Below are 26329 nucleotides of genomic sequence, written 5' to 3'. Positions count from 1 at the left end.
GGGGCATGAGCCTATGACTAATCCTCGATATTCCTCTTATGATGCTATTCATATGTCTTGGATATATTTGTACCTTGCATGGTATCTAACCCGTGTAGGTACTTGGATGAATCTAAATCTATGAGATTTCCACACACTCACATCTTGAGCAATGTCTACATCACCAAGTCTCTACACAATGGTGGTTGAAGACAAGGAAGCACGAAACCATTCAAACATATCCTTTGGCAAATTCTATGTTGAGTCTCATGATTGTCATTTTGGATACACAAGTGCTTTTCCTTGCAAAGCTAACCCATGTAGGTAGATGAACTCAAACTCCAAGTGGTGCTCCCAACTCTTGATGAACTACATCAACCTTGAGCAACCCACACAAATTCAACTACATGATCAAGATCAACACCACCACCCAAGGTATGTTATTCCATCTTAGAGAAGCTTTACTCCAAGTCATGAGCCAAAGCAACTCGACAAGATGTGAATACATCAAGATGATTAAACGAAAAATGGTAACCCCATTTTGAGCTTAAACGATGAGTATGACCTATGATCAAGTGCTCTCACTTGACTCCTAAGTCAATATACTCTAACATAGGTGACTTTGTCACCGACCATTTCTAGATGAAGTTCTCTAGTGTTTCTCCGTGCTTTTGCATTTGCATATTTGTTTCCCCTTTCAAAAAAACTTTCATCTAGAACTTTTACTTTCTTTTCTTTCCTTTTTGTTCTGCATTTTTTGCATCCAATTCATTGCAAATCTTTCAGTAAATTCCTTGCATATCCTTGTGAGATATTACTTGTCTAGTGAGCTGAGGTGATAAGTGATTTCACTCTGATGAACTCGGTCACACCGGTTTGTTCTCTTCGGCCCAACCGAAATATTTCGGTGCGACCGAAGCACACAACTCGGAGTCACTGATTCCATCACAGGAAAACCAACTTACCACTTATTCCTGATTTCTGTATGCTCCAGCTCCACTCAATGATTCTTGTCCTCTACCAGCATCATATTAGACATGCTGCTTTGCTCTGTGACTCAAGGACCAACCCATTTGTATCACATGTCCAGAAGAGCCCTTCTTGGAAATTGATGTCAAAGGGGGAGAGAGAGAGATCACATCAAAGCTTAATCCTTCCTATAGGGGGAGAAAGAGAGAATACTCAGGGGGGGGAGAGTTTCTCAAGTAGGAGAAAGTAAAATCATCAAAGACCCCAGATGCTTGGTGTTCAAGAGGAGAGATGTCACATGTCTTTAAGAGGGGAAATACATGTTTGGTTACTTGCTTTAGCTCAAGCTCTGTTGTTTCCTTTTTTGTTGCTCTGATTTTCTGTTCCCTATCTTCTCCCAATATCCCGTGCAGATTCAGGGGGAGCAAGACATCTAAGGGAAGGAAATCTCTGATTTTATTGAATATCTTTACCTTTGGGGACATGTCTATATCCAATGTGGTACTTAGTACTCACTCTACGTGTCATCCCAGTCTTGGTTCTCTTGTGGTTTCTCTTGCTTGCTCTGGTCAGTAGGTGTATCTGTGTTATTTAACCTTGTTTGCGCAGGTTCATCCCATCCTAAGCCAACTCAAGACCACAAGGTAAGTATATGCATCACAGTCATGTGAATGAGAAGTTCTTGCTGATGTACATACTGTTTGCAAGAAGGACTCATGAGCATGAAGGTACATTTCTCACATTCACATCATTTGCTCTGATGCATATAGCCAAGATACATGTAACACATTGCTTACTCTGTCATGTTTACGCATTCACATGCTCCTATATTCAATATGCACATGATTGCATACATGTAGGGGGAGCCTATGCATGTTACATGTCTTTCCAAAGCTTTACTTGCTATTCTCTATATCTTTATCTAAAGCTTTGATGTATGTTGTCATCAATTACCAAAAAGGGGGAGATTGAAAGCACAAGTGCTCCCTGGGTGGTTTTGATAATTAATGTCAACATATCTCTTGTTGTACTAACACTTTTACCTAGTATGTTTCAGATAAGTTCAACAATGGAGTGTCATGGACTAGAGGATGTGGAACCCCTTCGAGATGCTAAGGACAAAGGATTGGCTCAAGCTTCAAGATCAAGACTCTACATTTTCTATTTTAGTGATCCAAGATCACATTGAGTCTATAGGAAAAGCCAATACTATCAAGAGGGGATGAGGTGTTGCTTAATGGCTTGCTTGCTCAAAGTGCTTAGTGATATGCTCCAAAACCCTCAACTACCTTCCCACATCCACATATGACCTAAACCAAAAGTCAAACTCGGCCCCACCGATTCTATCTATCCGGCGCCACCGAGTTTCAGATGTCATAGCCACTGCCACAAGCCCTAGCAAATCGGTTTCACCGATAGGGATCTCGGTCTCACTGAGATGGGATTGTAATCTCTCTATGTATGTCCATTACCAAAATCGGTCTCACCGAGTTTGAGCAATCGGTACTACCGAGATTACAATGCAAATCCTCTGGTTAGCTTATTACCAAAATCGGTCCCACCGAGTTTGTGTAATCGGTCCCACCGAGTTTACCTGACCAACTCTCTGGTTAGCTTATTACCAAAATCGGTCCCACCGAGTTTGTGTAATCGGTCACATCGAGATTACGTTATGCCCTAACCCTAACCATATCGGTCCTACCGAGTTGCATCTCAGTCCCACCGAAAACCCTAACGGTCACTAGGTTTGCTGAATCAGTCCGACCGAGTTTAACCATTCGGTCCCACCGAGTTTGGCAAATTGTGTGTAACGGTTAGATTTTGTGTGGAGGCTATATATACCCCTCCACCCACTCTTCATTCATGAAGAGAGCCATCAGAACATACCTACACTTCCAATACACATTTTCTGAGAGAGAACCACCTACACTTCTGTTGAGGTCAAGATATTCCATTCCAACCATATGAATCTTGATCTCTAGCCTTCCCCAAGTTGCTTTCCACTCAAATCTTCTTTCCACCAAATCCAAATCCTGTGAGAGAGAGTTGAGTGTTGGGGAGACTATCATTTGAAGCACAAGAGCAAGGAGTTCATCATCAACACACCATTTGTTACTTCTTGGAGAGTGGTGTCTCCTAGATTGGCTAGGTGTCACTTGGGAGCCTCCAAAAAGATTGTGGAGTTGAACCAAGGAGTTTTTAAGGGCAAGGAGATCGCCTACTTCGTGAAGATCTACCGCTAGTGAGGCAAGTCCTTCGTGGGCGACGGCCGTGATGGAATAGACAAGGTTGCTTCTTCGTAGACCCTTCGTGGGTGGAGCCCTCCATGGACTCGCGCAACCGTTACCCTCCGTGGGTTGAAGTCTCCATCAACGTGGATGTACGATAGCACCACCTATCGGAACCACGACAAAAACATCCGTGTCTCCAATTGCGTTTGAATACTCCAAACCCTTCTCTTTACATTCTTGCAAGTTGCATGCTTTACTTTCCGCTGCTCATATACTCATTGCATGCTTGCTTGATATGTATTGTGTTTCTTAAACTTGTGCTTAAACTCCACTTAAACTTAAGAATATTAAAAACTACAACTTTTGGCACTTAGTGTCTAATCACCCCCCCTCTAGACACCTCTTCTCGATCCTTTCAGTGATGCCCCGGTAGGCATCCACCCTTCCTCTTCAACAATTATCGGCTAGTATCGGTTGAGCGTATGTTTTTGCTTCTTCACATGATGTGTGCTATTCTTGGAATGTCATTTTATTTTTGTTTTGCTTTCTGTTTTAAGAAAATACTTAGATCTAAAAGTTTTAAATAAGAGAGAGTCCACACATAGCTACCTATTTACTTACTACTCATTTGATCTTCACTTATCTCTTTTTGGAGTAGCTTGTCATTTACTCTTGTGCTTCACTTATATCCTATGAGTAAATTGTTGAATAAATTGAATATCATGAAGTTGAAATCACATCATGCCTAGCGGTAGGTTCACATTGGGTTTAGAAAGTGAAATCTTTTGAGGCTTAACAATCACAATATTGGTCATACAAGCAATTCACGAATAATTATTATAAGGAAGAGAACTTTCACATTCAAATTCACTATCATGGAAATATTTTGTGATTGTGGGCCCGCATCAAAATATTATATGCCAAAATTGTTGACGTTGGACAAGGAAGACAATGTAATGGTTTATGTTTGTTCATATTCACATAGAAGTTATATTGTCATAGATCCTTCAACATGTGGTGCTTGTCCCCCATCTTTGCTAGCCAAAAATTCCGCACTAAGTAGAGATACTACTTGTGCATCCAAACCCTTAAACCCAAATCTTATTTTCAAGAGTCCACCATACCTACCTATATGCGGCATTTTTTCCGTTCTAAGCAAATTTGTATGTGCCACCTCTAATTTTCAAAATAAATTTCTCTTTTGTGTGCTCGTACCGCTCGCGAGGCGGTGAGGGGTGGCCAATATTTTCCATGCTAGATGTGTTATTCTCACAATGAGTGTTTATTCACTTGTCATTGCACGAGAGTAAGGCAAAGGTATTAGGGATGCCCAGTCCCGAAATGAAAAATTAATTTACTTTATGTTGTCAAATAATAAATTCCTTGGAAAGTGTTGGTATGGACGGCACCCGTTGATACGGTTAGCCATGGAAAGTGAAAGTATGGTGGAAAAAGGAATAAACTTTATTTTCTGTTTGGGAACCGCCTATGATATATCTAGCATGGAAAGTGTTGGGAGCTCTAAGTCGTTTTCGTAGGTGGGAAAAGTATGCCTCTCAAAATGTTTTTATTTCTCAATTTTTGCTTTGAGCTCTGGCACCTCTACAAATCCCTACTTCCCTATACAAAGGGCCTATATTTTACTTTTCAGTATTTACTTTTATGCAAAGAGTCAAAGTATTCTTCTCTATTCCTTTGTATTTTCTCTTTTGGTAAGCATCATGTGGTGAGGAAAGATCTAGGCACATATATCCAGTTGAATATGGTAGTATGAGTTATTATTGTTGACATCACCCTTGAGGTGAATACGTTGGGAGGCAAAATAATAAGCCCCTATCTTTCTATGTGTCCGGTTGAAACGTTTTGCTCATGTGTACGCGGTGAGTGTTAGCAATCATAGAAGACTATATGATGGTTGAGTATGTGGAGCTCCTACTTAAACTCCATTGAATAAGTTGAATTGCAATTGCTTGGTGACTAAGAACATAGGTTGTTGGGTTTCAAGAGAATTCATTGTTTGAAACTTAACATGTGAATTGGTTGCTACTATAACATGAGAAGTTTTATAAGAAAGAAATGTTGTTATGATGCTAGGAAGAGTGATTGAAATTATCATTTATCAAACTTTTGCACTTTGCTAGCATTCATACTTCATAAATTATTTCTTTTATCATTTACCTACTCGTGGACGAGTAGGAATTAAGCTTGGGGATGCTGATACGTCTCCAACGTATCTATAATTTATGAAGTATTCATGTTGTTATTTTATCATTCTTGGGTGTTTTACAATAATTTTATAGCAACTTTATATCATTTTTTGGGACTAACCTATTGACCCAGTGCCAGTGCCAGTTGCTGTTTTTTGCTTGTTTTTTACATCGCAGAAAATCAATATCAAACGGATCTTCTCCGAAGAGGGGTCGTGGTCTCTCTCATGGAGTAGATCTGTAATGGATGAGCAAAGCTCTATCTCTAATGAGCTACTACTTTGCTAACCATCAAATGGAGGAGGTGGAGGAGTATATATAGTCTAGGCCCACGAAAGGGTAAGTGAGGGCGAAGGGATACATGGGATCGGCCTGATACACTATGCACAGATAGGCGTTGGACGTCCGACGGGCGCCGGCTGTCCGGTGGCTCAGGACGGTCCGGACGTCCGGTGCGTGTCGGACGTCCGCTGATTCTTCTCGGGACAGGTGGTGCCGGACGTCCGGTCGGCGTCGGTCGTCTGTCGTTTTGCTTCGGGATCGGTGGCAGCGGATTTCCAGTAAGCGTCGGATGTCTTGTGCCTGGGACTTGTCGGACGTCCGGTGGCTTCCGGTCGTACATTCGTTGTAGACTCTGTGGCTCCTTCTTCTTCCATCTTCTCTTCCATGCTTCCCTCGCGGATGGTATAGTTGTTCCTTGGCGCTTGCACTCCTCCTCGTCATCCGTGAAGTTCCGACAATACCTATTCATGCACACGAGAGGGGTGTCAAGTAGTATACCATCCTCGAAGGAGTCAAGTGAGCATGTGTAAAGGAGATGATTCACCTTTGTGTATGTGAAGTAGATGTCGCACTTGTCACTTGCCAAACGGACTCTTGACATGGTGATGCCCGTAGGATGCTCCGCATTATCTCCCCTCCCTTGGGAAAGATCTGACCTCAGATCGAAAACCAAATCACCATGGTAAAGAGATGGCTTCACCGTGTAGAAGCGGGTGTTCACCAAGTAGTCATCATCTTCAAGCTTGAAGAGGGCACTCTCCAATGTCGCACCGTCTAGTGATTCCTTCAAAATTAACAAGGACAACAAACACTTGGAAAAATAAATGTGGTTAGCGTTAGTGCAAAACCAAGCATTCAAGAGGTGATTCACCAAACAAGTTTAGTCATCATGCAAAGCATATGGCGTGACAAAGGATTGTGACATGGCATGTAAGCATATCAATCTAGCACAAGGAAAGAAATCATGGGGACAAGCATGTGAATGTGAGGTAGTGATGCAAATATGTGTGACAAGAGAAGAAGCATCTACCTCAAGTTCATAGCAAGCATTCACAAATTGCTCAATGAAAGGTCTATGGTAGGCATAGGAATCATTCACAACACCAAATAAAATGAAGTGTCTAAACACATGGGTCAAGTGCAAGACAATCCAAGCATAATGTGCATGGGGTGTAGTGAATATAGAGTGGCACTCAACACAATAGAAAGACCAAGTGTTCATCAAGTGTGAGGCAATCAAGGCAAGCATGTAGCAATCAATACGATATGGCATATGTGAAGAAACGACATTGTTGCAACCAAACATGTGATAGGAGCAAGTAATCCAAGAATTGGATGCACCACACAAGGCATATATATCATGATGCATGGAATTGTGAAAATGACAAGTCGAAGCAAGATCTCTAACAAGTGTGCAATCAAGTGGTCCAAGATGAACAATTGATAGAGGCAAAGGTGTCCTGATGTTTTGATGAGATGGTGTCTATCGTTTCTGTGGGAGTCGACCTTGACGATCCGACTACGAACGTGCGAGACGTCGCGCCTTAGCAATCACTAAACCAACTTCTGACGGGTTATTGACCACGCCGGAGCATGATCAACCTGACCACGAGCGTCTGTTTCCTGCGAGCAAACGAAGAACAAGCAAGAAACTGAGATTGCAATCTGGATATTGCGAATATAAGATGAAAGCTTTATTGATCAAGGTGGGGTTCTGTGACGTCTTGGTCTGGTCGTTGGACACAAACGAAGTACGCGAAGTTGCAGCTATGGCAAACTTTTAATCTAAACAAAACCCGAAGTCTAAACGACGCCCTAAGGGCTGTATATATCGAGGAAGAGGGGCGGATTTCGTGGCCCTTGGAGGAGGGGTCTGAAACCAACCCTAACTCTTGTTTCCCCACACATACGGACTCTAAAAACAGCCTATACTTAAGTATTTCGAAAATACATGGGCCTGACCCAATAATAAGGTGACGCAACACCTAAAATAGCCTCTAGATGAAATTTATGAAGTGGCATCTTGTATATTTCGTCCAAGGCTTCATGCACTCCTTATGGTGGCTTCAAAGTCCTGAAATCATCACTTGTAACTCCGTTCCGGATCCCCTTGCGCATGCCATCATCTCCATGCTTGAACTTGTTCCAAGGTTCATCTTTCTTGTCCAAGCTAGGCCCTTCATTTGTAAGAAAAACAAATGTATCCAATTTAGGCAGCATCATATTCTCATGAACATTAGAATCGTTACCAAGAAATGAAAGTACCTGATGATTCAATTGGCGTGCGCGAGCTCTAGTAATTGGTCCAGTATGTATAGCAGCAGGGGATGTGGGTGTAACAATGGTATTGATATCCTCATTAATAATAAGTCTCATGGTGCAAGCAACACAAGTAGTATGATCCGCAATATCCATGCTCATGGTTTGGGGGTTCTCAAAAGACAAGGATATCACCCTGAAAGCATGTCCTTGTGCGTCCTTCACAATGCCGAAGTATAAGCAAGTGCGATGTAGAATCATCGTGGTAGGAGGTGGTTCGCTCTCAAGAGCTCGAATGGTCAACTGACGTGACGTGGAAGTTGACACGAGGTCCAAGTTTCCTACACATGCACAAAACAAGGCAAAGAATGTATGCGCATGGTAGATAAACACATCATTCGTCGTGATGGTTCTCTTCTTTTGCACATAACCATTAGAAGCAAAGTGCATGAATAATATGATACATCAATGGCTATATTCATGGCACTAGGTATATGGTGCAAAGAGGCAAGACAAGCATGCTTCACAAGAAAAATGTTAAAATCTCCAAATATATGCGAGAATGCTATGGGGGCAAACTCATTATCAAGACTAAAGGCATAATTGCACTCAATACAAGGCAAATCATCTAGCACGAGAGAGGCAACATATGGAGATATATGATGGCAAGCAATAACAATCATGTGCAAAGCATGTAGATGGTTATCATCAACCGCATGAAGCGAGCAAGTTTGAGTCATCGGTGGTGCAACAAGGCAAGCAAACATAGTAATCAAGTCGTGCAAGCTAGTAGTGCAAAGATGCAACATACTAGAGTAAATCATGGCAATCATGCCATGAGAACAAATAATAGGCATAGACAATGCACATGACATATCACAAGCACGAACACAAAGCAAGATGAAAGTATCATCATAGGCATGGGGCACAAAGCAAACATGGCAATAACAAGCAATATCTCCACCAAGCTTGCAAATACACATACAAGTATGAGAATCAATCATCATGTGTAATGCAAAGCATGGGTCACAAATGCATGGTAAAAGAATATGAATGAGCATATCATGCAAGGTGAACATGGCAAGATGGGAAAAGGATATATAATGGACAACAACCCATAGCCAAGTGAGGGCCATGTATAAGAAATGCGCGTAGTCTTTGCGCGAAGAGAGCGGTGAGAAAGACACTCCATGGGATCCCACGTCATCGTTGCTCTCTAGAGCTTGTTTTGTCAACTCATGGGATTGTGAGGTTGACAAGTATTCATGGGTACCTACACAAAAAAGACACAAACCAAAGAAATTGTGTGCGTGGTAAATATACACATCATCCATCATGATGTGTATGTGCATGTGAGAGTTAGCACAAGATAAGCATCGCTCAAAGAAATTTTATGCATGGTATAAGAACATGTCATCCATCATGAAAGAATAGTTATTGTGTATAACACGATGGGGATGCAAATTAAGCATACAAGTATAAGGCACAAGAATAGCATTTTTATTCATGGGGAGCATATTGTGCACACAAGTATTGGGATCATGCAATGAATGGGATGAATCAAAATCTCCTAAAATGTATGAGGAAACTATGGGGGTCTCCTCATGAGCAATGTTGGAAACATCATATGGAGAAAATGGACAACATCCAAAGCAATGCATACCCAAAGCTAGGTGGTCATGGCATGGCATATGAGATAAATGATGCAAAGGGAGCATATCAATATCATCACAAGAAAAACAAATGCCAATAACCATGGGCTTGTCATCTATGCCATATTTTCAAATTGGGTTTATTTTAATGGCATATGCATAGTCACTAAGATGAGATTGCAAATATGACATATGATTGATCTCATGCATAGCATATGACAAGTCAAGCGGATTGTCAAACATGATGTGACCGAGAGAATTAACACAAGAAATCCTATGTAACATGGCATCACAACTAATAGACTCCACATGAGAATCATCATACTCATCTTAAATGGGTAAATCATCGCATGGGGAAGTCGCACTAGCATGAAGCATGGTAATTGGTTGATCAACGTCATGCAAGCAATCAATGTCAAGAATGTCCACTAGTGGGACTAGAGCATCACCTTCACCTATGTTACCTTTGTCATTCCACTCATGTGGTGTAGGTGAGGTGGGAATGACCAAATGGTGGTCATCTTCATCTTGATGGAACCATGTGGGGTGCATCATATTCCACCATGGCCATTGTCTTGTCCAAAGGTAGGACGAAGTCATCGCGAATCGGCGCGCCATCATAGATTGGACCTAGCACCCAATGAGAAGACACGATAGAGGTAGAGGTCAAGTCGTTAGTGTTGAAAGTGGCCTCACATGACCTATCAACTATATCACTCTCGCTATGTGGTGATTCACTCACTCCCTCAAGGTAGGTGCACTCAATGTCACATATGGTGGAGTCACTCATCTCACTCAAGTGGTGGGGGTTGTGGCTCTCCTCACATTGGAATTGTGGCAACTCGTCATATATGGGGCTGGTGGTGAAGTCACTCTCACTCTCAATATGGTGGCACAAGTCACTCAAGTCATCAAACGTCGCCGTGGTCGAGGTGAAATACTCAACCATCTCATCGCCATCACCATGGATGAAGGCCGAAGATGGCACACCATCATTCTTGCCTCCTAAGATGGAAGAATCATCCTTGCTCAACACCTTGTCGCTCGCCTCCAAATCTTGGTCCTTGAGGGTCCCCGTAGTCGTACTTGTCGCCACACCGTCTTGAAAAAGAGTCATGGTAGACTCGGCATCGTCAATGCCACAAAGAGGTATGGCGGTGAAGTTGAACTTGGGAGCATCATCGGGCTTGGACATCATGGTGGTACTAGCCTCATGCTCATCGTCTTGGAGCTTGGTCTTAGAGAAGTGTGCTTGGGGTCGAGAAGCCTTGGCCTTCATGAGTTCTTGTTCCGCCTTGAGAGCACCAATGTAGTTGTCGTCGAGGGACTTGTAGTTCTCGAGGAAGATCGTCTTCGAGATGTCGTTGTGCAATCCCGATGAAATGGGGTCGTCCACTCCAGCTCGTCGCAAGGCAATCTTCATCTCCTTGAAGTACTCGTCGACAGACTTGGATCCTTGGATGGTGTTCTCCAATTGGTGTAGAAGTTGTTCCATGTAGGTTGGAGGCACAAACTCTCATCGCAAAGCTCTCTTCGTCTTGGGCCAACTCATGTCGTAGGTCTCCGAAGGTGCGTGAAGCCACCATGTGGACGCGTAGTCGTGGAAGTTCCTTGTGGCGCACTTCACTTGATCTTCGGGACGAATTTGATATAGATTGAGGTAGTCGTCCATCAAACGCTTCCACTACAGATACTCCTTGGGTTCTAGAGTCCCATAGAAAGGAATCTCATGGTCGGTGTCGAGGTCATAGTAGCTTGTGGAAGTCGCGGACTTGAGCTTGGGGAGCTTCTCTTGAGCGTAGTCTTGAGGTGCTTGTTGGCGAAGATGCTGTATATCCGAAGGCAAAGATGCCTTGAAGTCTCTTAGCGAAGATGCAAAGGGAGATGGTGAAGTCGTTGAGCGATTGTTGGTGTTGAGCTCTTGACCTTCATGTTTGTGGTGGTGATGGTGTCGATGCCGATGTGACCTTGCCGGAGATGGTAGCTTGGAAGCATGTGTACTTGAGCGTCTTCTCGAAGATGAGGAAGATCGCTTGTAGGACTTGATGCGGAGCATCCTATGGTCATCCCCATGGACCTAGCATCGCCTCAACAAGAGCCAAGAGGACCCATGACACGAGCTAGAGCTAGAGCTCTCGAGAACGAGGTGACTTCCTTCCTTAGTGATATTACATATGATCCTCTCGAGACATGGCTACTACTTGAATCCGAGACATTGTGCATGATTAGATACCAAGAGGATCCTCCCGAAGATGCACGTGAAGATGTACAAGCCCCCAAGTTCACGGATGAAGAAAACCAACGGAAGGAGTCAAGGACACCTCCCTGGCCCTGGACATCCGGCCACGACCCCGGACGTCCAGCCCCTGGAGCTTCACCCACCACAACCGCTCAGCCGCCAGGACACTACATGCCCCGGACATCCGGCCTCGCCAGCCCAGATATCCGGCCCTTCCCAAGCCCCTAGAAATCTGGCTGCCAGCCCGGATATCCGGACACCCCCGAACCGGAGAGCAACAAGGCCAGCTTCACCAGCCCGGACATCCGGCCCTCCGCGAACACCCGGACGTCCGGCCTCCCCTGTCTGTGCACAGTGTAAGGGCCGAGGCCCGTGTACCCCTTCGGCCCCCCTAGACTATATATACTCCACCTCGTCCTACTTTCTAGGGTTAGCAAAGGATTAGCTCATATTTCTTGTGCAAGCTTTGCTCATTCACTTGGTTACCTTCTCCTCGGAGATTCAAGCCTCCTCCGGAGAAGATCCCCCAAGTGGATTCAAGACCCCTTTTAGGGAAAAACTTAAGACCTCCTCACGGAGAAGACCGGCTACCTTTTGTATCGTCCCAAGTTGGTTGTGGATCGTGTATCTTCTCTTATGTACTCGAGGATCTAGCACATGTGTGACCTATTCATGTTGGTTTACTGTTTCCTCTCGTGTTTCTCCTTGTGTTTTCCCGTTTTCCCCCTCGTGTTCCTCGTGTTCTTCGCGGGATCCGCTCCTTCCGTGAAAGATCGGGCGCAAGGTTGTCAGAATCGCGATTTTGTTATACGATTCTATGACTTTACGATCCAAACTAACCCCTTTGATTCTACGGTTTTAGTTCATAGAATCTATGTTTTTACGATTTTGATAGTGAAGATTCTATGATTTGCGATCCTACCATCAGAGCTCTGATCCGATTCGGAATCGCGATTCTAACAACCTTGATCGGGCGATTAGGGTTCTACCCTACATCATGTTGGTATCAAGAGCCACGTTGATCATGATTTCGGGGCCTCTCCGTCGTGTTGCTAGCCTTGTTTTTGTTGATTTTGTCCCTAATTCGAAAATTCCCCACAAAAATAGCCCCAATTTTTTTTTGATTTGTTGGTGTGATGAAGTTTTGTTGGATTTGATCCGCGGATTTCATGTGTTGCAGGTAGATCCAGCTTTCCATCCACTTTTCCCTAATTTCCATCCACAAATTCCTCTGAATTTTTCCCGGGTTTGCCACCCTCCTTGCGAAGTTCTTCTAATCCATCCACGGATCCAGAGCCCGGACATCCAGCCTGATAAGCCCGGACATCCGGCGCCCCAGACATCCGGCCATCAGGCCCGGACATCCAGCCCCTGGCAGCATCACTTCCTCTCCACCGCCCATTTTCCATCCATATTTCGCCTACTTTTGTTCCGGTGCCCACATATACTTCCGCATACCACCACCACTTCCGCATATCACAACCACCGCTTACCAACACCAACTCCGACAATTTTGGTCCATTTGCTTTGAGAATTTGAGTTGCGGTTCCGTATCCTTTTGTGATTCAACAATCTAGGTACGGTTCGACATCAACATCACCACCGCTCACCTTCGCCACGGGCACGTCATCAACAATGACCACCTCGACTACATATTGGTATTCGTCATACTCTTTCGATCATCGTCATCCGTTCTTGCGTACGGACGAGGAACCAAAGAAACGGTAACCTCACCTTGGTATTGGACATATCACTCTTGACATTACATTGATAGCCATCATAGCCTTACTCCTTTGTGTCGCTTACCCATCGAGAATAGCCTTTGAGTATTGCCGGCAATGAGACTTGGGCACATTAGTGATCATACTTCCCATAGCATACATACATAATTGTTGCATATCTTGGTATCATCTCTTGTGTCAGAAGGTTGTCATCGCATACACAATTGCTATCTTGGTTCGTAAAGCATTGCATGAGAAAAGAGCTCAAACATCAAAGAGCCAAACAAGCTTTTAAGCAAAAGGAAAAGATAAGCAAAGAGCTTTTAAGAAAGAACCATAGCATCATACAACATTAAGATTGTCATACTCGATCATCTTGGATCATATCATAGAAACACCTTGCATAGAACATACTTGGGATAGAAGTTGTTGCATTTTTGCTTAGTAGGTTGTGCACAAGTCTTGTATCCACCTATTGTCCAATCGTGCTAGCGTATCTCTAGTGTTGTGCAACAAGAGCATTTTTGTGGATTCCATATTTTGTGATGTAGGATAGGAACCCTAGGGGCCAATCTTTCACGATAAGAGTGGATCCCGCGAACACAAGGGGAAACGAGGGGAGCATAAAGGAAAGCACGGGAGAAACACTAAACCAACACAAGATAGTCACACATGTGCTAGATCCTCGGATACATAAGAGTTCACACGATACACAATCAACTAGGGACGATACAAGGGTAGCTGGTCTTCTCCATGATCAGGTCTTGATGTTCTTCTCCGCGAGGAGGTCTTGAATCCAAAGGGATCTTCTCCGAAGAGGCCGCGGTCTCTCTCGAGGAGTAGATCCGAGGTGGCTGAGCGTAGCTCGATCTCTCAAATGAGCTAAACCAACGCTAACCCTGGCTAGGATGAATAGGAGGTCTATTTATAGTCTAAGTGCAAATGGGGGCGAAAGTAGGGGTACATGGGCCTCGGGCCCGAAACTGGACACAGCCAGGTACCGGACGTCCGCTGGGGACCAGTCGTTCGGTGTCTCATGAGCGTCCGGTCGTACGGTCTCCTCCGGACGCCCGCTGGATCCGTTTTGTGATGGGGGTGCCGGACGTCCGGTAGCTTCGGACTTCCGCTCATGTTGGCTCGGGTGCGGTCGCGCCGGTCGTCCGGTCCGGGCCGGACGTCCGGTGGGTCTTTAGGCGTCGGACGTCCGGTCCCGACCGGTCATCCCGTGGCTGGAGCTTCTTTCGCAGCTCTTCTTCTCGTTCCTCGCGCTTGGTGTCCTCGCCTTATTGTTCATGGGCATCCTCTTGGTTCCTAGTCATGCATAGCACACATGTTTGAGGTAGTAGCCATGTCTCACGTATGGAAAGTGATGGTTCGAAGAGGAGCGAGTTCACCTTGCGTCCAATGGCGAATACTCGAGGTCTTGTGTTATGTATCCTTGGGACATCGAGGGTAGTCGGAGTGTACATGGGGATGAACATGGGATGCTCCGCATCATCTCAATGGTGTATAGTTGAGGTCTCATCTTATGTTCTCTTGGGGCTTGGAGAGTAGTCGGAGTGTACATGGGGATGAACGTGGGATGCTCCGCATCATCCCCCCGCTTGGGAAAGATCTAACATCGGATCGTGATCCTCATCACCATGGAAACGGTTTTTGTGGACAAACTTGTAGTTGGACGGAGTTGAAAACATGGCGCAATCCAAGTACTCCAAGGTGTCGCCAGAGTGGTATACATGCAAAAATAGCAAACACAAATGACACTCGGAAATACAATGGTTAGAGCACACAAAGCGTCCATCATGTAAGAATGAGTTCGTGCAACAAGATTTATCATGACAAGGTGCACGAAGCTTAGCAAGATGATATAGAATGATATGCAAAGCATTCATGGGATCAATGCAACCACGGTGCAAAATGATGTCATAGTGGGATAGTGTATCAAAAGCATGAACATGGTAATTGGTGCTCAAAGTGATGTGATCATGCAATTGATGGTAGGCAATATCTCGTGATGTATGAATATGCCATCAAGGTATATCACAACAAATTTTCTAAGGAAATGCACAAGCTCATATATCATGGATGACATGGGAATACAGGATGCAACAAGGCAATCATAATGTGAGTCAATCCATGCATAAGATGAAAATTTTTCATGTGTGTGAGATGTCCAATGAGCATGACATGTGTGAGCACAATCAACAAATATGAAGGTGTTGGTGTACCAATGCTCGATGTCGTGGCATGAGTGGATATTCGAAAGTGCATCCAATAAGTCCGCGCGCTCCTCAATGCGAAGGTCCATAGAGACAATCTTCAATGTCGGTCCTCCATCCAATAGGTGCAACATGTAGACAAGACTAAGGAAACAACAATGAAAGAATGACCCATCCCATATGCGTATTTGAGGATGGCTCAAAGGGAAGGAGTTCACCTTTAGGAGATTGTCGCCAAAGTTGGTGTTGCACATCGTGTATGCCTTCACCTGACCAAGTTGTGTCACGACAGTATCGCCTTGTGAATCCTTCAAAATGAAAGAACATGACAAACACTTGGAAAAACAAATGAGGTTAGCGGAGATGCAAAACCTATCATTCGTGTGGTAAAATACCCAACAAGTGGATGCATCATGCTCATCATAAGAAAGGACAAGGGAGCATTTCATAGTATGGAGGCGTATGATGCGCGAACAACCAAATTCAATAGGCTCAATCAAACAAGCATGCATCACAAGTAAGATGTCCCAGTCTCCATGATCAATAAGCATAGATGCAACAATTGGAGGCAAGCGACAATGATCAAGATGTATCATGTGAGAGGCATGAACATATACGTCATCAACCCAAGAAAGCAAGTAATAATGGAACATGGGTGATGCGACAAAGCAAGCAATCATATGAATCAAGGCAAGCAAGCTAGTAGTGCGAAGATGCAACATACTAGAAGGAATCATGTCAAGTATGTCATGTGTGCAAATAGTGGTCATGAATAATGCACAAGACATATCACAAGCATGAAGGCAAGATATGAGCAAAATAGCATCAATAGCATGAGGCACATGACAAACTGATGAGGACATCCCTACTCCTTTACCATCATTTTCAAATAAAGATGATATTGCACAAGACAAGTCCAATGAAATCAGAATTGGACCAACTACAAGAGCACGTGCAAAACTACTTGAACAACAGGTGAATTCACTCTTAGTTGAATCTGACATTTGTGTTAATTAGAATTTTATATTGCCTAAGTCTTTGCATATTTGTATGATCAGATTTGAAGGGAAGACAAGCTTGGCATGTGGAGATGAAGAATTGCAGCAAGAAGAACTTCTACTGATGTCTAATATCAGCAAGTGCACGAGGGATGAGAGGGAGGCAGGTGCACAACATAAACAGAAGGAAAATCAGAACTGGACTTGGATTGACAGCCAGGAGGACCGCAATTGATATACGTGCAGAATCCGTGTCCATTCTCCAAATAAGGCATTTAAATACAACTTGGAAAGCTTGACTCGTGTGCTGTCCAAATTGTATACTCGCAGCCTGCGATTCGCGGTGACCGAGTCGCAGTCACCAAAACAATATGGCGGTTGTTTCTGCCAGTTTTTCCAGATAGATTCGTTTAAGTTAGGAAAGTTAGAGATAAGTTGGATTTCGACCCCAACACTATGTTGGACGTCCAGGGGTCTTTATATACCCTTGTAAGTCGTGGCTTTTAGGGTTAGACCATGTTTTGATTAAACTCATATCAGACTGAATTGCTTTAAGCATTCCTCTGTACTCATATTCCTCTTTACATCGATCAGGCATATTTACCTACACTAAATTTGTTTCGATAGGGTGTATTTGCTACTAAAAGTCAAGTGCTATCTATCGTTCCACTGGGAATTGGGAGATTGCAAAACCGCTTCGTGGTCGGCGGCTACGTGCGCAAGTGTGTGGTGTTGCGAATATCCATAGGGTTGAAGATCTGTTGCATTGGCAATGGGGGAACAGCCGGAGAGTTCGAGAGCATCTCACAAGTTATCCTGCAAGTTCAACATCGACATCCTCCGCTCACTGAGAAGATCGGGCCACCCCCTTATCATCTTGGTACCAGGTTTCCAGCGTTATCTCGGTGAGCATCCACCAATCCGTTAGATTAGTTTTGTTTTCGTCCTACATAGAAAAAGCCATACAAAAATATGAGGGTTTAGAGTTTTTGCCATAGCCTAGATAGCATCGGTTCCAAGTTTTAGTTGCTGATCGTAGTCTTTTATTTGCGTAACTTACTTTCTGATCTAAGTCATTGTAGATTGTCTAGGTTTTCCTTTTCTCACGTCGGAGTCGTTTGGTTGCTTTCAAGTCTGTTGATCTGAGTCAGATTTTGTTTGGTTTGATTAACTATCCAAATCAGATTGTGTTTCATTTGATAACCATAGTCAGCCTTTCTTGTTTTGCGTAGTACTTTCCTATTGAGACTAGCATATCCTTTGCTCTACGGGCTGCTCATATAGGAATTTGGAGAGTGCATCTTTTGTTTTGGCAAAATCAGATTGGTTACTAATTGCTCAGGTTACTGATACAAAAAAAAGAAAAAAAGAGAAAGAAAAAGAAAACAAAAAAAGAGGAGGAAAAGAAAGCTATACGTGGAAGTTGCATATATTTTTGGCGAGTTTGTCAGTTTTTCTGCCACGTTCATTGCACTAGTAGATTGAGCAATCTCGTGCCCGTATAAATTGAGCAATTTGCTAGCGTCTCTCCTGTGCATTTGCAACACGAGCATTATTCCGACATTCCAGAATTTTGAGCTCAGTTTCAGAGTTGCATTTGCCCCACTTATCTCCACCATGTGTGTTTCCGTGGGTCTCTATCATACGATCAGCACTAGGATTTGTGAATTGGTGTTGATAGGTATTCCAACCAAGCTCCACCATATACCCTATTTGTTGTGTGATAGTTTTCACCCTCGGTATTCGCTACATCACATCCGTGCATGTTCTGCCCATACAAGTTGGTAAGATTTTCTAATTCACTTTGGAACGGTAAGATACCTTGTTTCTTTCGGTTTTGAGTGAGTTGAGAGTTTTCTAATCATGTCCGATGAGTCTTTTGATATACAACAGAAAAAGGACCCTAAATCCGTGGTGCATTGGAATGAATATGAAGCTCTTCGTGATCATCTTCAGCGACAAATTCAGTGTGCAACCAATCCTATAAATGAGAATGTGCAGAACATGGAGTTGGACCTCAAGGATGCCACAGAAACCATCACAGCTACACAACGTCAAGTTGTTGAAATTCAGGGGACTCTAGTTAACTTGCACCAAGCTATGGCTGCGTTGCAATAGTCCGTTGATCGCCAACATAATCAGTAGCGTGATGATGATGACGGTGAAGCTAGTGTTCATGGTGGTAATGAGGGTGTTGCAGCTGCTAATGCTGCAAATGTACAAGGGGCTGCAGCACATCGTGCACAATTACAGCAAGCTAATCGGGACCAGCAAGCTCCACACGAGCTGGTTGTTGCTGGTCAGGATGGTGGTCGTGGTAATGGAGGCCGTGGTGGTGGCCGTGCTGCTGCAATGCCCGTAGGCCGTGGATTTGCTCCTCTTGGTGCGCGCCGTCGATTTGATAATGATGCTTTTGCACAACCAGCCAACCGTGATGATGATGGTCTGGGCAAACCAAAGTTCACCGTCCCCAAGTTTGTTGGTTCTATTAATGTTGAAGAGTACCTCAATTGGGAGCTGAAGGTGGAAACATTATGGCGCATGCATGAGTACACCGAGGACAGAAAAATAAAACTTGCATCTTCTGAATTTGATGACTATGCTTTGCTTTGGTGTGATAATATGGTACAGTCCAGAATTGCAGATGGTGGACGTCCCATTGTTACATGGAGAGCTATGAAGGAAGAGATGCGTGCTCGCTTTGTTCCACGCAATTATATTCATTCTCTCTATGACAAATTGCAGAATTTGAGGCATGGTACTTCTTCTGTGGATGAATATTTTCAGGAGATGGAGCTTATTATGCATCGTACTAGAGTGCGTGAAGAGCCTGAACAAACAATGCAGCGATTTCTCTCTGGTCTGAACTATAACATCAAGCGTATTGTTCGTCTTCACCAATATTATGACATGACAGATTTGTTACACCAAGCACGTGAGGCTGAATTGCATGTGGCTGAGGATGCTAAGTTTACATCTCGCACAACAGCGAGTAGAGGACGTTTTACACCACGAACAACACCTAGTATGGAGCCTACTCCTAGTTCCACTTCTGGTTTTCGTGGTAATACTTCTTCCAAATCAGATTCGGTGATTTCTAATGCGAAGAAACCGGTGCAACCTGCTGCTTGTGCTGCTGGTTCTACTAATTCTACAGCAAGAAACATGGACATGAGTTGTCATACATGTGGTGGAAGGGGTCATTTTAAGAGCGATAGTCCCAATAAAAAGGTTATGTTGATTAATGAGGATACGGCAGAATATGAAACCGGTGATGATACTGACCCTGATTCTGAAATTTGGGAGGAAGATGAAGATGGTCCAATAGATGCTTATGCTACACACTATCCTACAATTGTTTGCTCGCCCAAAGTGCTAAGTGTTACGCCTAGTCCTGCAGAACAGCGATGCAATTTGTTTCAAACAAAGGCCGTTGTTGGTCCTGGCAAAGCATGCAAGGTTATAATTGATGGTGGTAGTTGTCACAATTTGGCTAGTAAGGAGTTATGCCAAAAGCTGAAATTGAAATATTTACCGCACCCCAATCCATATTTTATTCAGTGGTTAAGTGATAGTGGAGAGATGAAGATCAGCCACATGGTGCGTGTGGAATTTCAGATCGGACCATATAAAGACACCATTGAGCGTGATGTGGTTCCTATGACCATGTGTCACCTGTTGTTGGGACGCCCATGGCAGTATGATAGAGATGTTCGCCACAATGGGAGAGCCAACACATATCATTTAAATTGGCATGGCAAGGAGGTTACTTTGAGGCCTATGACACCTGAGCAAATTGTAAATGAATCTCGTCCACAAATTGAAGTGAATCTTGAAAAAGAGAGTGAGAGATTAGATAGGCGAGAGACTACACTTCCGGCGAGTGAGAGCCACAAGCCAAATCTGGGTGGTCAAAATAAAAGTGAGGGAGTGAATTCCTTAGTTATGTTAGCCACCAAATCTGATTTGAGAGAGTTTCGTGAGGATCCCAATGATGTACCACTTGTGCTGTTGTGCAAGGGTCAAATTTTGGTTTCTAACGACATGACCCCTCTCTCTATTGGTGTTTCTAATGTATTGCAGGAATTTAGCGATGTGTTTCCGGAGGAGGTACCCGCTGGTTTACCACCATTGCGAGGTATAGAGCATCAAATTGATTTGATACCAGGAGCATCGCTGCCCAATAGAGCACCGTACCGCACCAACCCCGAGGAAACAAAGGAAATTCAGAAACAAGTACAAGAGCTTCTAGACAAAGGTTATATTCGTGTGAGCTTAAGTCCTTGTGTTGTTCCTATAATTTTGGTTCCTAAGAAAGATGGTACATGGCGCATGTGCGTAGATTGTAGAGCTATAAATAACATCACTATTCGATATCGTCATCCTATTCCACGTTTAGAAGATATGTTGGATGAATTAAGTGGTGCTGCTATTTTCTCTAAAATTGATTTGCATAGTGGTTATCATCAAATTAGGATGAAAGAATGGGATGAATGGAAAACAGCCTTTAAAACAAAGTTTGGTTTATATGAGTGGTTAGTCATGCCTTTTGGGTTAACTAATGCACCTAGTACTTTCATGAGATTAATGAACCATGTTTTGAGGCATTTCATTGGTAAATTTGTAGTTGTATATTTTGATGATATACTTATTTATAGCCGCAATTAATCTGAACATAGTGATCATATTCGACAAGTTTTGCAAGTGTTGCGTGATGCTCAGTTATGTGGTAATCTTGATAAGTGCACATTTTGCAAAGATAAGGTCATATTTCTCCGATATGTTATTTCTAAGCATGGAGTTGAGGTAGATGAATCAAAAATAGAAGCTATTAAAAATTGGCCTACTCCTCTGAATGTTAGTCAAGTACGAAGCTTTCATGGTCTTGCTGGTTTCTATAGACATTTTGTGAAAGATTTCAGTACTATTGCTGCACCTTTGAATGAGCTCACAAAAAAGGGTGTTGATTTTGTGTGGGGCGCAGCCCAGATAATGCTTTGATGATCTCAAACGTCGTTTGATTGCTGCACCTTTGCTTATACTTCCTGATTTCACTAAAAAATTTGAGATTGAATGTGATGCTAGTGGAATTGGTATTGGAGGTGTGTTGATGCAAGAGGGTAAACCGATTGCATACTTTTCTGAAAAACATAATGGTGCTCTATTGAACTATCCTGTTTATGATAAAGAATTGTATGCTCTAGTTCGTGTCCTTGAGGTTTGGCAACATTATTTGTGGCCAAAAGAATATATCATACATTCTGATCATGAGGCTCTGAAATATTTGAAAAGCCAATCCAATTTGAACAAACGTCATGCAAAATGGGTTGAATTTATTGAATCTTTCCCATACATCATTAAATACAAAAGGGTAAAGATAATGTTGTTGCTGATGCTCTTTCTAGGAAAAACATGTTGTTGACACAATTGGATGTTCAAGTTCCTAGTTTAGAGAGTTTGCGTGATTTATATGCCACTGATCCTGATTTTTCAGCACCATATAAATTGTGTTCAGATGTAAAAGCATGGGCAAAATATCACATACATGATGGCTATTTGTTTAGAGCTAACAAACTATGTGTTCCAGAATCGTCCATGTGTTTGCTATTGTTGTAGGAATCACATGCCGGCGGTTTGATGGGTCATTCTGGACTTGAGAAGACTTTGCTTATGCTCGCTAATCACTTTTATTGGCCTAAGATGAGGCGTGATGTGGACAGATTTGTGAAGCGTTGCATTACTTGTAATAAGGCAAAGTCTAAGCTGAAACCTCACGGTTTGTATACTCCTCTCCCTGCTCCTACTACACCATGGGAAGACATAAGCATGGACATTGTGTTAGGATTGCCTAGGACCAGGGGAGGACATGATTCAATTTTTGTGGCAGTTGATCATTTTTCTAAGATGGCACATTTTATTGCCTGCCACAAAAGCGACGATGCGTAGCACATTGCTACTCTGATTTTCAGGGACATCGTGCGCTTACATGAAGTACCAAAGACGATTGTTTCTGATCGTGGCGTGAAGTTTATGAGCTATTTCTGGAAGACACTTTGGGGAAAGCTGGGGACAAAGTTACTATTTAGCACTACTTGTCATCCCCAAACAGATGGGCAAACAGAGGTGGTCAATCGCACACTATCCATGTTGTTGCAATCCATGATAAAGAAGAACCTGCATGAATGGGAGGAGTGTTTACCGCATGTGGAGTTTGCATATAACAGGGCGGTACATTCCACAACTCAGTTTTGTCCATTTGAGGTGGTCTATGGTTTTAAGCCAATTACACCACTTGATTTTCTGCCCCTTCCAATTCAAGAGAGAGTGAACATGGATGCATCCAAGAGGGCAGATTTCGTGAGGACGATACATGAGAAGACCAAAGAAGCCATTGAAAAGAAGGGCAAGTACACGGCTGATCATGTTAATAAGAAGAGAAAGGAGGTGTTGTTTCAGCCGGGCGACATGGTGTGGGTACACTTGCATAAAGATAGATTTCCTGAACGGCGCAAGTCCAAGTTGAAACAAAGAGGTGATGGACCATATAAAGTGCTTGCCAAGATTAATAATAATGCATACAAAATTGATCTTCCGACTGAAGAGTTTGGCGTGAGTAATACGTTCAACGTCGCTGATTTGACGCCATATACTGGAGAAGACCTTGGTGCGTCGCGGTCGACGCCTTTTCAAGGGGGGGACGATGATGAGGACATCCCTACTCCTTTACCATCATTTTCAAATAAATATGATATTGCACAAGACAAGTCTAATGAAATCAGAATTGGACCAATTATAAGAGCATGTACAAAACTACTTGAACAACAGGTGAATTCACTCTTAGTTGAATCTGACATTTGTGTTAATCAGAATTTTATACTGCCTAAGTCTTTGCATATTTGTATGATCAGATTTGAAGGGAAGGCAAGCTTGGAACGTGGAGATGAAGAATTGCAGCAAGAAGAACTTCTATTGATGTCTAATATCAGCAATTGCACGAGGGAGGAGAGGGAGGCAGGTGCACAACATAAACAGAAGGAAAATCAGAACCAGACTCGGATTGACAGCCAAGAGGCCCGGAATTGATATACGTGCAGAATCCATGTATGTGGTCCAAATAAGGCGTTTAAATACAATTTGGAAAGCTTGACTCGTGCGCTTTCCAAATTGTATACTCGCAGCCTGCGATTGGCGGTGACCGAGTCGCAGTCACCAAAACAATACGGCGGTTGTTTCTGCCAGTTTTTCCAGATAGATTCGCTTAGGTTAGGAAAGTTAGAGATAAGTTGGATTTCGACCCCAACACTATGTTGGACGTCCAGGGTCTTTATATACCCTTGTAAGTCGTGGCTGTTAGGGTTAGACCACGTTTTGATTAAACTCATATCAGACTGAATTGCTTTAAGCATTCCTCTGTACTCATATTCCTCTTTCATCGATCAGGAATATTTACCTACACCAAATTTGTTTCGATAGGGTGTATTTGCTACTGAAAGTCAAGTGCTATTTGTCGTTCCACTGGGAATTGCGAGATTGCAAAACCTCTTCGTGGTCGGCGACTACGCGCGCAAGTGTGTGGTGTTGCGAATATCCATAGGGTTGAAGATCTGTTGCATTGGCAACGGGGGAACAACCGGAGAGTTCGAGAGGATCTCACAAGTTATCCTGCAAGTTCAACATCGACATCCTCCGCTCACTGAGAAGATCGGGCCACCCCCTTATCATAAACATGGCAATAGCAACAAGGATCTCCACCAAGCATGCAAATACACATAGGAGCATAATGATGAATCATGGGTAGATGCAAGCAAGGGTCACAATAGCATGGCAAAGGCATAGAATCAAGCATAGCATGCAAAGTGAACACGGTAAAATGAGCATGAAGTGACATGTGGTATATAGCCCATAGCCGTGTGAGAACCAAGTGAGAGAGATGCGCGTAGTCATTGCGCGAAAAGAGCGGTGGGAAGGATAGTTCACGGGATCCCAAATCGTCGTTGCTCTCAAGAGCTCGTTTCGTCAACTCTTGGGATTGAGAGGTTGACGAGTATACGTGAGTACCTACACAAAACAAAGACAAAGGGAAAATTGTGTGTGCATGGTATATCTACACATCATCCATCATGATGTGCACATGCTTGTGTTGGTTAGCACAAAGTATCCAATGCTCAAACAAATGAGATGTGTGATATAGAAACATGTCATCCATCATGATAGGTTTGTTGTTATGTATAGCATAATGGAGAGTCAAAGGATGTAATGCATCACTTGCAATATCTAGAGCATTGTGAGGAATGGTATGCATATGGTGCACACAAGGGATGTAATCATGCAATACACAATAATTTTCATGGCATGGCATATGAGATGAATTGTGCAAATTATGTAAAGGAAGCATAGCAATATCATCACATCACATGAAAAACAAAAGCCAATGACCATCATCTCGTCATCTATGCCATAAGTGCAAATGGGATTTATGTGAATGGGGCATGCATAGTCACTATGTTGAGATTGAAAAGATGCAATATGGGATATCTCACTCATAGCATATGACAAGGTTAATGGAGTGTCAAACATGACGTGACCAATAGAATTTTGACATGATATCCTATGTAGCATGGCATCACAACTAGGCAAATCAACATGCTCATCATCATATTCATCATAAATGGGTAAGTCATGACATGAAGAATTCGCACTAGCATGAAGCATGGGAATAGGTGTGTCAACATTATGCAAGAAATCATTTGTAAAATAGTCCACTAGTGGGACAAGAGAAGCACCATCACCTATGTTACCTTTGAAGCATCACTCATGTGTTGTAGGTGAGGTATCAAAGACAAGTCATGGTCATCTTCATCTTGATGAAACCATGTGGGGTGCATCTTCGTCCATCATGGCCATCGTCGTCTCCATTGGAGGTATGGACTCGTCGAGGATAGGCATGTCGTCATGTAGAAGACCTAGGACTAAAGAAAACACATTCGGAGTAGAGGTTAAGTTGTTAGAAAGCATAGTGGCCTCATGTGCCATGTCAACTACCTCACTCACTAAGTGTGGTGCCTCACTCACTCCCTCTTGGATGCTCTCTCTCATATGGTTGGTGGAGTCACTCAAATGGCTCTCAACCTCACATATGGTTGGTGGTCACACTCATCCTCTCATAGGAAATGCACTCAATGTCACATAGTGGAGTCACTCATATCACCCGTGGTGTGGTGGCTCTCCTCGCATGGCAATTGGGGCATCTCGTCACATGTCGGTGTCGGAGAGATGTAGGTGCAAATGTCTCCATGCTCAATCATGTCGTTGTCGTAGCCAGGGATGAAGGCCGAATATGGCACATCATCACTCTCCTCCAAGACCAAAGATAAGGTCTCATGTGTGGTCTCATAGCTTGACTCGGAGTATGAGTCCAATGTGGGCGTCTTCTTCATGTTGTTGAAGAGGTTCATGCTCGTTGCCGTGGTCAAAGGGGATGGCCCTAGCTCGACCTTCTTGTCACCGTCTTGTTGTAGGAGGCCCATATGATGTGGCACCTCGTAGCTCATCTCCATGACCGAAGGGAATTTT

General features: G+C 43.4%; 1 pseudogene; it reads left to right on the top strand.

Annotated features, from left to right (window-relative positions):
- Positions 1 to 18619: 18619 nt before the first annotated feature.
- Positions 18620 to 20324, top strand: LOC147985084 (uncharacterized; annotated as a pseudogene).
- The last annotated feature ends 6005 nt before the right edge of the window (positions 20325 to 26329 follow it).

The sequence above is a fragment of the Triticum urartu genome, chromosome 2A (genome assembly GCF_056163025.1).
Source record: "Triticum urartu cultivar PI428250 chromosome 2A, HENAU_Tu73, whole genome shotgun sequence".
Lineage (NCBI taxonomy): Eukaryota > Viridiplantae > Streptophyta > Magnoliopsida > Poales > Poaceae > Triticum > Triticum urartu.
This window is presented reverse-complemented; position numbering and strand designations above follow the sequence as displayed.